The following is a 14,307-nucleotide window of genomic DNA, read 5'->3' as shown; positions in this document are numbered from 1 at the left end:
GCCATTAAAGCTAGCCTCATGTTCAGGTGTTAGCTGGCCAACATAAAACACACTTTGTATGTGTGTCTGATTCATTGTTTCTAAGAAAGAAAAGTGAGTTGGAAACATGGGGGATTGGGAAGGAGTTGAAGAAAGGGAAAGAATATGATAAAATATATTGTATGAAAATATTTAGAAACCACAGTTAAGTCAAAAGTGATAGGCAGTGGCCACTGGGAGTTTGACTAAGCTCTAGGGAACATATGGGCAACAAAAATTGGACATGTGGGTTTTTTCTTTCTTTTTGGGGGAGTCACAAAGGTTGGGGCAGACCTGGAAGGACTATGGAGTGTGATCGGGTTGCATAATGTGAAATTCCCAAATCATCAATAAAATAGTGTATTGGTAAAAACAAGTAGAAGCCAAGCTTTTAGTTATTTACCAAGATAACATGAGGAAGAGAAAATTTGACTCCCCCCCCCCACATTATTCTCTTCCAAGGATAAAATGGATTGGCAGAAATGTGTGTCAAAGATATATGGGCATCATGAGGTCATCTCTTTGAGAAAGAGCCCCATGAAAAGAGACTGTGGTTGTTTTATGGAGGTGGAGGTGGGATCATGTGAAGGGGTGGGCCTTCTAGCCAGAGGCAGAACACTGAAAATGAAGGCTCTTGAGTTAGGGATGCATGACCAGCCTTGGGGGCAGAGTTCTTGACTGAAACTCCCACTAGCAAGGGGAGTTCTGTTGACTGGTTATGCATCATGTCCTAAGTGGGGTGAGGCCTACAAGGGAAAGCATCTGCAATTTCCTATGATCAGGCTTGAAAAAAATAACACATCAGTTTTTAGCTACACCTCTTATTCTTCACCCAGTCAAGGCTAGCAACTTTTGAACTTTGTAGAAAATCTCTGTAAAAAAAAAAAAGAGAGAGAGAAAGAAATAAAAGGAAGAAACAATCAAATAACTGGAGAAGGCCCTTTATTGAGGAAGGTCTAGATACCGGTGCATTTTTAACAGGATCGAGCTCTGTTTTTTTTTTTTTAGTTTAATTTTATGCACATTGGTGTGAAGGTGTCAAATACCCTGGAACTGAAGTCAAAGACAGTTGTGAACTTCATGCTGGTAATTGAACCCAGGTCGTCCTAAAGAACAGCCAATGCTCTTAACGTCTGAGCCATCTCTCCAGCCCCCTGGCTCTGTTTTTCATAACCAACTTAGCAGTTTAGTAAAAAATAAACTCCAGTTGTTGAGGAATTAATGGGGACAATTTCACTCCAGCATTTTAAATGTCTTGTTTTTTTTTTTTAAAAAAAAAAAAAAATCATGGTTCCCAGATACAGTAGCAAGACCTCATTAGTATAAAGGAGTCAACTTTTCTTAAGAGACATGACTTTCTTTTATTTTCACTCACAGGAAGTTTGAAAACATCCACACAGGCTGGGGTCATAAGTATAGTGTGGAGAATTACACACCCCCAGGCCTGCCACCATTCTACCAAGAATACCCCAGTGGACCGGAAATTACAGAAATGGACGATCCCAGTGTGGGTGAGGAAGAGGCTTCCAGGGCCATGCAGGAGGCCACTGTACTTTCAGCTGAGCAGAATGAAGAAACTGACGATAAAGACGGTGACAATGATGACTAACACGAAATTAGCCCAGTCTGATGTGGCACCAACACACACACATCTTTTACGGGGACTCATTTTATATACATACATATATTTTGAAAATACATATATGTGTATGTTGGAAATGATGATGTAAAATATCATTACTCTAAAGTTATCAAGTGGGGGTGGTGGTAGAGAGGTGTCTCAGTGGTTAAGAAATATTTTGCTCTTGGTGAGGACAGTTCCCAACACCCAAGTCAGGTGGCTCAAGGTCTAGCCCCAATGTCCTTTCCTGCCCTCCACAGCAACTGCCTGTGTGCATGAGTCACGTGTGCTAACACACATACAGTTAATCTTTTTAAAAATGTTTTAAAAACTAGATATGCTGAAATATACCTTTAATCCCAGGACTTAAGAGGCAAGGCAGTAGGATCTCTTTGAATCTAAGACCACCCTGGTTAATTTAGCGAGTTTCAGTACAGCCAGTGCTACTTAGGGAAACCATGTATTGAAAATAACAAACCTTGAAAAAATACATCAAATTTGAGACTGCATATAAAGAGCTGCTATGCAGGAAGTTGCCCAGTAGATTTTCCAGCTCATATAAGCATATCACTGTTTTAATAGCCACGATTCAAGTGATTAACACTTAAGTAATCCTGATTGGGAAAGATTTCTCCAACAGGGTTTCACTATGTATCTCAGAAGGCCAAAGGATAAAATATAGCTTCCGAATCCGAGGTAATAAACAGTAAGACCGCCTGAGTTAGTTACTGATTGTTTTTATAACCAGATTATTGTTATTGATCACTTACCTGACATTAAAAGGTAAAACTACAAACTTAAATATTTTATGAAAATAAATTAAACAACTGAAAGATATTTAGGGACTATCCAAATTTTAAAATGGCCATTACAGAAATTCAGTGATATTAAAGACAAATGTATTTGCCATTTCATGAAATAGAATGAGTTGTGAGGAGATAAAGAGAATGCTGATTTTAACTAAAAATTGTAAGCGACTTCACCTGATACTGAGATACTTACAACTTTCTCCTCTGGTGAAAGACCGCCCTCTACTGCTACTATCTGGTATTGCTTATGATTAAGATTCCCCACAGATTTCCATAGCTGCCTGAGACTACTAGCCTCTACACCTTGCTTTAACAGTCTCTGCATTTCTCGAGAAGGAAATCCAAGATCAAATATTAGTAAACATAATGTCCAGATTTTCTTCTCTCCAATTTCAACAATTGTTCAATTATGACCTAGTCAAAGTATAAATAACAGTTTATATCTCACATCTATACACAGTTATTACTTTATACACATTTGCCATCTGTGTGTGGGCTTCTGTGTGTTTAGAACACACGCACACACACACACACATACACACACACTTGCAATTTAAATAAGTGCAGTCTAGAAAGGCTGAACATAGTGACAAATGAGTAAAGACTAGAAGAAGGAAAGCGATGGATAATGAGAGCATTGAACCAGAAAAGGACCACAAGACGTGGAAAGGCCCCCAAGATGCTATGACTCCCAAGAACATACCAGAATGACAAGTAGCTCTGACAACAAGTCAAACAGCCCCCCCTCTCCATCCTGTCACCTCTACTATTGCAATCTTGACCTTCCTTAAACAGTAGTCAATCTGCTGTTTTAAAAATGATAGTTATGTATATGATCTACTAACCCTGGTGCTGGAGATAGACAGGAGGTTTAGATGTACAAACAACCTTGGGTTCCCTTCCCTCTCTGAAGATTAATAGTTCAATATCCATTCAAATAAGCGAGGGTGTGTACCCAAAGGACCAGTTGACTTATGAAAATCAATAATGCGGCACCTAAACAATTGACAAAGCAGATAATTTAGAGAATATTTTACAAATGTTTGCATAAATGTAATTCTCCTAACAAAGAAAAATCTTAATCCAGAACAAATTTATGTATCGATGACTTCTCTATGAAGGAAAAAGTAAATATAAATTTTAACCCTTTATTTAGAAAAACTATCATTTTGTGGGGAAAATAATAACTCAAATCACCACTCATAGTAAGACTGAAGAATGAGCTAAAGATACGATGATTTCCTAACATAAAAAGGCTCCCTGCATAGCAAACAAGAAGCATGCTGGACTTTTAAAACCCTTGTGCTATAACCTGGGACATAATCACATTTATTTTAATGTCCCTATCCCTAATGATCAGCTAGAAACTCACTAAGTCTAGTGAGATAGCTCCATGGGTAAGGATGTTTGTTTTGCAAGACTGGTGACCTGAGTTCAATTCCTGGAACCCCCACCAAGGAAGATGGAGAGATCAACTCCACACATTTAATTTCTGACCTCCACAGGCACTTTCCAACACATGCATAATAATAAAAATGTAGGGACATCGAGAAATAGCTCAGTGGTTGAAAGCAAACACTACTCTTGAATAAGACCCACATTTGATCACAGTTGCCTGTTAACTCCAGCACCACGGGGTCCAAAGGCACCACACTTATAATCCCTACTTATCTAGTCATACTTTGTCACAGCAGAATATTATAGCTCTTTCTAAATATTCTGCCTTCTTTAAAAACTTGGAAGATAATGGCCAGTGGTGTCTTTTATAGAGTTCATGTTTCCTCTTGGTACATGGCATAAAAAAGTAAAGTAATTATATGTATTTTACTTGAATGAAATATATGGAACTATGTCTTTAGGGAAACAAAAAAACAATAATTTAAAACAGTCACTGAACCCATAGCTGTAGCTGTGCCCACTAGCATGAAGAACTAAAATTTTATATAAATTTTTAAAAATTAGGCTTAACAAGACTATCATTCAAGAAGAAGAACAACAACAAAACTGACTTCTGACTGAGTAGTAAGTTTATACATGGAGAGCAAAAATGATGAAGTGGTATGGTAGGAACAGAAAGACAAAGGACTCAGATGAGATCATGATTTAGAACAGTACATTAAGAATGAAAAGGGGGACTCTCACCACTAGGCAAGTCTGTCAAACACTAAATTAACAGAGAAATAAGGAAATTAAGAGATGTTATGACTCAAATGGACTTGACAAACATACATAGAACATTCCATTCAAACAAAAGAATATACATTCTTCTCAGCACATCATAGAACTTTCTCAAAAATTGACCACATAACAAAGCAAACCTCAACAGATAGAAAAAAAATTGGAATAACCCATGTGTCACCATGACTTAAAATTAGAATTCAACAGCAACACTAATTACAGAAAACCCAGAAACACATGGAAATTAAACAATGCTCACCTGAATCATCAAGGTCCAAGAAAGAAATTGAAGACTTATTAAAATTTAATGAAACTGACCATACAACATACCCAAATTTATGGGACGCAATAAAAGTGGTGTTAAGAGGAAAGTTCATACCACGAAATGATTACATAAAGAAGCTATAAAAGGTGTTCCTGGCTACTGTATTTTTTTACCCCATTCCATCTTACCCCCAAGCACTCTTTTTCATCTGCAGGGTCATTGAATCCCCCAACTCAGCCTGCTTCAGGGCTGAGGGGGTCTGTGAATCCAGCAGTGAGTGGTCCTGCCACCAGGGCTTCTTTGTACCACACCACCCTTTCCCCTAAGATTTTGTCTGTGAGGTCCATGGAGCCCAGCAAGAAGTCCTGCTCCCTGTGCTGAGGAGAACCAGAGTGTAAGAGATGGGCAGGCCCGAATGCAAGAATTCCTCCAACAACTGAAAAGCAACATGATAACAACAGAATCCAGTGAACACGCAACAGGAATACCTGAATACCCTAACCCAGAAGAAGTAGAAGAAATTGAATTTAAGCATAACCTTATGAAAATGATGGAGACACTAAAACAGGAAGTGAAAACTCCCTTAAAGAAATGGAAGAGAAGACAAGCAAAAAGTTAGAAAAAATTAATAAATCCCTCAAAGATATCTAAGAAAACCAATAAAAAGCAATCAAACAGGTAAAGGAAACAGTTCAAGACTTGAAGACTGAAAGAGCGGTAATAAAGAAAATACAACTGATGGAATGCTGGAAATGGAAAATCTGGGTAAATGAACAGGAACTACAGAGACAAGTATAACCAACAAAATACAAGAGATAGAAGAAAGAATCTCAGGTGCTGAAGATACTATAGAGGAAATAGACTCATTGGTCAAAGAAAACAGCAAATCCATCAAATTCCAAGCACAAAACATTCAGGAAATCTGGAACACCATGAAAAGACCAAACCTAAGAATAATAGTTGTAGAAGCAGGAGAAGAATTACAGCTCAAAGGCCTAGAAAATATATTCAACAAAATTATAGAAGAAAACTTTCCCAACATAAAGAAGGATATTCCTATGAAGGTACAAGAAGATTACAAAAACCAAATAGAATGGCTCAAAAAAAATCCCCTTGCCATATAATAATTAAAACACAAAACATACAGAATAAAGAGCTGTGAAGGAAAATGATCAAGTAACATATAAAGGTAAACCTATCAGTATTACACCTGATTTCTGTGTGGAAACCTTGAAAGCCAGAAGGTCTTGAATAGATGTGCTGCAGACACTAAAAGACCATGGATGCAAGCCAATTACTACTATACCCAGTAAAATTTTCTTTCACCATTGATGGAAAAAAACAAGATATTCCATGACAAAAACAGATTTAAAAACACTTAACTACAAACCCAGCCTTACATAAAGTACTAGAAGCAAAACCACAACCCAAGGAAGTCAACAACACCCATAATAACACAGACATCTGACAACCCTCCACCGGCACAGCTCAAAGAAGAGAAACACACAAATACTACCATCAAAAAAAATTACCTGGAGTTAACAACCACTGGTCATTAATATCACTTAATATCAATGGTCTCAATTCACCTATAAAAAGGCACAGGTTAAGAGAATGGATACAAAATCAGGATCCAACATTCTGTTGTTTACAAGAAACAAACCTCAACCTCAAAGACAGACACTACCTCAGAGTAAAGGGTTGGGAAAAGATTTTCCAAGCAAATGGACATAAGAAACAAGCAGGTGTGGCTATCCTAATATCTAACAAAATTGATTTCAAGCTAAAATCAATCAAAGGAGATGGAGAAAGACACTTTATACTCATAACATAAACTTCATTAAGATGAAGTTTCAATCCTGAATATCTATGCCCCTAATATAAAAGCACCCATATATGTATAAGAAAGATTACTGGAACTCAAAGCACATATCAAACCCGACACACTAATTTTAGGAGATTTCAACACTCCTCTCTCATCAATGGACAGTTCAACCAGACATAAACTTAACAGAGAAATAAGAGAACTAATAAATGTAATCTGTTAATTACAATAGACTTAACAGACATCTATAGAACAATCCACCCAAACAGAAAAGAATATACCTTCTTCTGAGCAACTCATGGAACCTTCTCGAAAATTTATCATACACTCAGTAACAATGCAAACATCCACAGATACAAAAAAAATTGGAGTAACCACCTGTGTCTTATCAGATCACCATGGATATATGTAGAATTTAACAACAATTCCACCCCCAGAAAGCCTATAAACTCATGGAAACTGAACAGTCAACTACTAAACCTGTGTCAAGAAAGAAATGAAGAAAGAAATTAAGGTCTTCCTTGAATTCAACAAAAATAAAGACACAACATGCCCAAATCTATGAAACACTATGAAAGCAGTGCTAAGAGGAAAGTTCATAGTACTAAGTGCCCACATAAATAAAATGGGGAAAGCTCTCATTAAAGACTTGACAGCACACCTGAAAGCTCTAGAAAAAAAGAAACAGACTCACCCAGGAGGAGTAGAAGACTGGAAATAATCAAACAGAGGGCTGAAATCAACAAAATAGAAACACAGAAAACAATCCAAAGAATCAATGAAACAAGGAACTGGTTCTTTGAGAAAATCAAGAAGATTGACAAACCCCTATCCAAACTAATCAAAAGGCAGAAAGAGAACACTCAAATTAACAAGATCAGAAATGAAAGGTGGACATAACAACAGACACTGAGGAAATTCAGAGAATTATTAGGTCTTACTACAAAAGAATGTATTCCACAAAATTGGAAAATTAAAAGAAATGGACATTTTTTGGAATACCATATACAAAATTAAGTCAAGACCAGGTGAACAATTTAAATAGACCTATAAGTCATGAGGAAAAAGAGGCTGTCATCAAAAACTTCCCAACCAAAAAAAGCCCGGGACCAGATGGTTTTAATGCAGAATTTTACTAGAACTTACAAGAAGAGCCAATACCTATACTCCATTAATGTACTTAATAATAGAATGTAGTGAGGAGCTGCGGGCAGGCCTGCTTTTCATCCTATCCCAGCTCCCAGCCACCAGCTAGCTTATACCCCAAAATAACATCACACAAATTGTATTCTTTTAAACACTGCCTGGCCCATTATTTTCAGCCTCTTACTCACATCTTGACTAACCCATATCTAATAATCTGTGTAGCACAATGAAGTGGTGTCTTACCGGAAAGATTCTAGCGTACGTCCATCTTGGGCTGGTGCTTCATCGTGTCTGACTCAGAGAGGAGAGGCATGGCATCTGACTGAGCCATCTACCTCACTTCCTTCTTCCTGTTCTGTCTACTCCGCCCACCTCCGGCCTAGCCAATCAAATGGGCCAGGAAGTTTCTTTATTAGCCAATGGGAGTCCTCCATCAATAGAAACACAGGAGTCATTGCCAAATGCTTTTTATGAAGCTACAGTTACCCTGTTATTAAAACCACACAAAGGCCTGACCAAAAAAAAAGAGAGAGAATTTCAGACCATTCTCACTCATGAACATCGATGCAAAAATTCTAAACAAAATACTGGTGAACCAAATCCAAGAAAACATCAAAAAAATCATCCATTATGATCAAGTAGGCTTCATTCCAGAGATGCAGGGATGGTTCAACATAAGAAAATCCATCAATGTAATCAATCATATAAATAAACTAAAAGAAAAAACCATATGATAATTCCATTAAATGCTGAAAAGGAATTGGACAAAATTCAACACCTCTTTATGATAAAGGTCTTAGAGAGATTAGGGATACAAGGATCTTATCTAAATATAATAAAACAATATACAACAAACTGACAGCTAACTTCAAATTAAATGGAGAGAAACTCAAGCCATTCCACTAAACTCAGGAACAAGACAGTGCTGTCCAGTCTCCATAGCTCCTCAATATAGTGCTTCAAGTTCTAGCAATAGCAATAAGATAACATAAAGAGATCAAAGGGATTTAAATCAGAAAGAAAAAAGTCAAACTTTCATTATTTCAGATGATATGATAGTGTACATAAGTGACCCCAAAAACTCGGACAAAGAACTCCTACAGCTGATAAATACCTTCAGTGATGTGGCAGGATACAAGATCAACTCAAAAATATCAGTAGCCCTCCTATATACAAAGGTTAAAGAAGTAGAGAGGGAAATCAGAGAAGCAAGACCTTTCACAATGGCCACAGAGAGCATAAAGTATTTTAGGGTAACACTAACCAAGGAAGTGAAAGATCTATCTTACAAGAAAATTAAGGCTTTGAAGAAAGAAATTGAAGAGGACACCAGAAGATGGAAGGATCTCCCAAGCTCTTGGATTGGTAGGATCAACATAATAAAAATGGCAATTCTACCAAAGGCAATCTATAAATTCAATGCAATTCCCATCAAAATACCAACAAAATACTTCAGAAACCTTGAGAGAACAATAATCAACTTTATATGGAAAAACAAAAAACCCAGGATAGCCAAAACAATCCTATACACTAAAGGTACTTCTGGATATATTACCATCACTGACTCCAAACTCTATTACAGAGCTACAGTAATGAAAACAGCTAGGTATTGGCATAAAAACAGAGATGCTGACCAATGCAATTGAAGCGAAGACTAAGATATTAACCCACAAACCTATGAACACCTGATTTTTGACAAAGGAACTAAAATTATAAAATGGAAGAAAGAAAGCATCTTCAACGAATGGTGCTGGCATCACTGGATGTCAATCTGTAGAAAAATGAAAATAAATCCTTATCTATCACCATGCACAAAACTCAAGTCCAAATGGATTAAAGACCTCAATATAAATCTGACCACAATGAACCTAATAGTAAAAAAAAGTGGGAAGTAGACTGCAACATATGGGCACAGGAGACCACTTCCTACATATAACCCCAGTAGCACAGACAATAAGAGTAACTGAATAAATTCGAACCCCTGAATCTGAGAAGCTTCTGTAAAGCAAAGGACACTGCCATTAACACAAAAAGGCAATCTACTGACTGTGTGAAGATCTTCACTAACCCCATATCAGACAAAGGTTTGTTCTCCAAGAAACTAGACATTAAAATTTTAAATAACCCAATATAAAAAATGGATTACTGAACTGAACAGAGAATTCTCAACAGAAGAAGTGCAAATGGTGAAAAGACACTTAAAGTCATGCTCAGCCTCCTTAGCTAATCAGGGAAATGCTAATCAAAACAACTTTGAGATACCATCTTACACCTGTCAGAATGGCTAAAATCAAAAACACCAATGATAACCATTGCTGGAGAGGATGTGGGGTAAAGGGAACACTTACCCATTGCTGGTGGGAATGCAAACTGTATAACCACTTTGGAAATCAGTGTGGCGGTTTCTCAGGAAATTCGGGATCAACCTACCCCAGGATCCAGCAATAACACTCTTGGGAATATACCCAAGACATGCCCTATCATATTACAAAAGCATTTGTTCAACTATGTTCGTAGCAGCATTATTTGTAATATCCAGAACCTGGAAACAACCTAGATGCCCCTCAATGGAAGAATGGATAAAGAAAGTGTGTGAATATATACACATTAGAGTACTACTCCGCGGTTAAAAAAAAAAAACAATGACATCTTGAATTTTGCATGCAAATGGATGAATTAGAAAACACTATCCTTAGTGAGGTAACCCAGACCCAAAAAGATGAATATGGTATGTACTCACTCATAAGTGGATTCTACCCATAAACAAAGGACATTAAGCCTACAATTCATGATCCTAGAGAAGCTAAGTAATAAGGTGAACCCAAAGCAAAGGAAAGGTTGGGAGCATGGGGGTGGGGTGTAGGTGGGTGGGGAGAAGGGAAGGGGGAGACAGAGTGGAGAGAAGGGAAAGGCTTGAGAGAGCTTGGGGGAGTGGGATAGTTGAGATGGAGGATGGATGGATATGGGAGCAGGGAAGGAGATACTTTAATTGAGGGAGCCATTTTGGGGTTGGGAAGAGGCTTAGCTCTGGAGGGGATTCCAGGAATCCACGGGGATGACCCCAGCTAGGACCCTGGGCAGTGGAGGAGAGGGTGCCTGAACTGGCCTGTCCCGTAATCAGACTGATGACTATCTTGAATATCACCATATAACCTTCATCTGGCGATGGATGGAGATAGAGACAGAGACCCACATTGGAGCACTGGACTGAGCTCCCGAAGGCCCAGATGAAGAGCAGAAGAAGGGAGAATATGAGCAAGGAAGTCATGACCAGGAGAAGTTGGTCCACCCACTGAGATAGTGTGCCTGATCTAATGGGAGCTCACCAAAGCCAGCTGGACTGAAACTGAATGAGCATGTGATCAAACTGGACTCTCTGAATGTGGCTGACAATTTGGACAGACTGAGAATCCAATGATAACGGCACTGGGATATGTCTCTACTGCATGTACTGGCTTTTTGGGATCCTATTCTATTTGAATGCATACCATCCTAAGCCTGGATGGGGGTGGGAGGCTTGGACTTCCTACAGGGCAGGGCACCTTGCCCTCTCTTATGACTGGAGGGGGTGGTGGGGAGGGTATGTGGGGGAGTAGGAGGGAAGTGGGAGGAGGGGAGGAAGTGGAAATTTTGATTGGTATTATTTATAAAGTAATAAAAAAATTCAAATAAAAAGAAAGAATCTGGCTTATAGATTTTTCATACAAGTAAATGTTAAGATTTTTATAAAATTAAACCATATATCCATAATTTAATAACTAGATATTTCTCTGTATGCTTCTGCAGCTCTTATAAATAATTAGTTGCTTTCTTTCTAGTATAAGAATGAAAGAAGCATCTTTCTACTAAGGGCAGAATTCTCAAAATACAGTCTGTAATGGGAACCTGCAATTCTGTCCCAACACTCATCTAGATGCCCCTCAACTAAAGAATGGATAAAGAAAATGTGACACATTTACACATTAGAGTACTACTCAGTGGTAAAGAAACAATGACATCTTGAAGTTTGCATGCAAATGTATGGAATTAGAAAACACTATCCTGAGTAATGTAACTCTGTTATTGTGTATAATAACTATAACGTGGATAATAACTAAAATAAAGAATATTGAGCCTATACTCCATGATTCTAGAGAAGCTAAGTAATAAGGTGAACCCAAAGAAAACATATATAGACCCACCTGGAAACTGGAAACAGAGAAAATCACCTGACAAAGTTGGGAGCATGGGAGCAGGGGAGAAGGAAGGGTAGAAGGGAAAGAGGAGAGGAAAAGGAGAGGGTTGAGGAGAACTTTAGTCTAGATAGAGGAAGGACAGATATGAGAACAAGAAAAGAGATATCTTGATTGAGGGAGTATTATGGGGTCAGCAAGAAACCTGGCTTTAGAAAAATTTTCAGGAATCCACAAGGATGACCCCAGCTAAGACCCTAAGCAATAGACAAGAAGGTGCCCTAACTGACCTTGCCCTGTAGTCAGATTGCTGATTATCTTAAATATCACCATAGAACTTTCATCCAACAGTAGATGGAAACAGAGGCAGAGACCCACATTGGAGCACTGGACTGAGCTCCCAAGAGCCAGTTGAAGAGAAGAAGGAACGGGAATATGAGCAAAGAGCTCAAGACCATGAAGGTTTCATCCGCTGAAAAGTTTACCTGAGCAAATGGGAGCTCACCTACTCCAGCTGGACTGAGAAGGAACAGACATAGAACCAGACTAGTCCCTCTGAATGGAATATACTGAGGGGCCACTGGCAGTGGCACTGGGATTTAGCTCTACTGCATGTACTAACTTTTTGGGATCCTATCCTCTGGATGTATAGCTTGCTTAGCCTAGATGTAGTCGGGAGGGCCTTGGACCTTCTACAGAGCGAAGTGCCTTTCCCTTTCTAAGGATTAGATGGGGGTGGGGTGAGAGGGTATGTGGAGGGAATGGGAGGATGGGAGGGAGTGAGAATTTGGATTGGTAATTTTTTTAAAAATCTAATAAATTTAAAAAGGGGATAAAAAGAAATGACCCCAATAGGTTTAGTGTAGTGATAGTTCATTTGTATTTTAATAAATAAAGCTTGCCTAAAGGTCAGTACAAAGCAGCCACAGTAGTCAGTCATACAGGGCAAGAAGTGGAGGCACACACCTTTCATCCTAGCAGCCACACTAGTCAACCATAGAGGCCAGGCAGTGGTGGTATACACCCTTAATTCAAGCACTAGAGAGGAATATAAAGCAGGATGATACATAAACTCGCTATTTTTCAGTCTGGAGGTTTCACTGAGGTAAGAGCTCTCTAGTAGCTTGGCTGCTTTGCTTTTCTGATCTTCAGGTTGAACCTCCCCAAAGAAAAGAAGAAAACAAAGAAAAAGAAAAAATAACACAAAGCTGGGTGAAAGGGGAGAAGATGGGTGAAGATGACTGAAACGAGTTATGAAAAATTCTCCAAAAGGAGCTGAGCATTGGTGGCACACGCCTTTAATCTCAGCACCCAGGACGCAGGCAGAATTCTGTGAGTTTGAGGCCATAAGAGCTAGTTCCAGGACAGGCTCCAAAGATACAGAGAAACTCTGCCTTGAAAAACCAAAATAAATAAATAAATCGATAAATAGATAAATAAACAACAAATTCTGCAAAAGAATAATAAAAGTTAAATAAAATTGCAAAAGGAATAAATTTCATTTGTGCCATGGTAAATTGGAGACCAGTGTGCATATAGCTAAATATGTGATTTGAGCTATGGTAAATTGAAGACCATTGTGAATATAGCTAAATATGTAATTTCAAATCACAGGGCCATTATTCATAAACTTGTTGCAAAGTCAGTGTGGGTGCAAATAGATTAGTTTACATATCTATCAACAATGAAACTAATATTTCTGATAAATAAAAATAACCAAAGGGAATAAAATTCCCATAAGGGGTACAAAGTCATCTCATACTGTTATACAATATTCCTGTAATAGACCTTTCTAAGCAAGAGAATCGAATTGGATAGCTTAGAATAAAGTGTTGATGAGGTGACTTCATTTCTGTGAACTATTTTAAGTTATATCCATATATGGCCAAAATAGAAAGTTTAGTGTATATCTTAATACTCTATTCAGATTCCTTATGTATTGTTACTTATTCATGAATTCAATCCTATGTTCTATTGGCTTGTTTTTTAATGATTTAAAGAAATGTAAAATGAATCACAATTATTAATAGTTATATTTTAATTGCATTGGATAAAACCTTTTTTATTTTTTGAGATAGGGTCTCACTGTCTGGGAACTGGTTATATAGGTCAAGCTGGCCTGGAACTCATAGAGACTCACTCTTAAATGGTGGCATTAAAGGTACACACTGCCATGCCCAGTGTGCTAACCTTTCTTATCTTTACAAGCTTCCAAATTTGAGTGGAAAAGTAATTTTGTTCATGCTTTCACCATCCTTACATCAACAATTGTG

Source organism: Arvicola amphibius, chromosome 8 (genome assembly GCF_903992535.2).
Source record: "Arvicola amphibius chromosome 8, mArvAmp1.2, whole genome shotgun sequence".
NCBI lineage: Eukaryota > Metazoa > Chordata > Mammalia > Rodentia > Cricetidae > Arvicola > Arvicola amphibius.
This window is presented reverse-complemented; position numbering follows the sequence as displayed.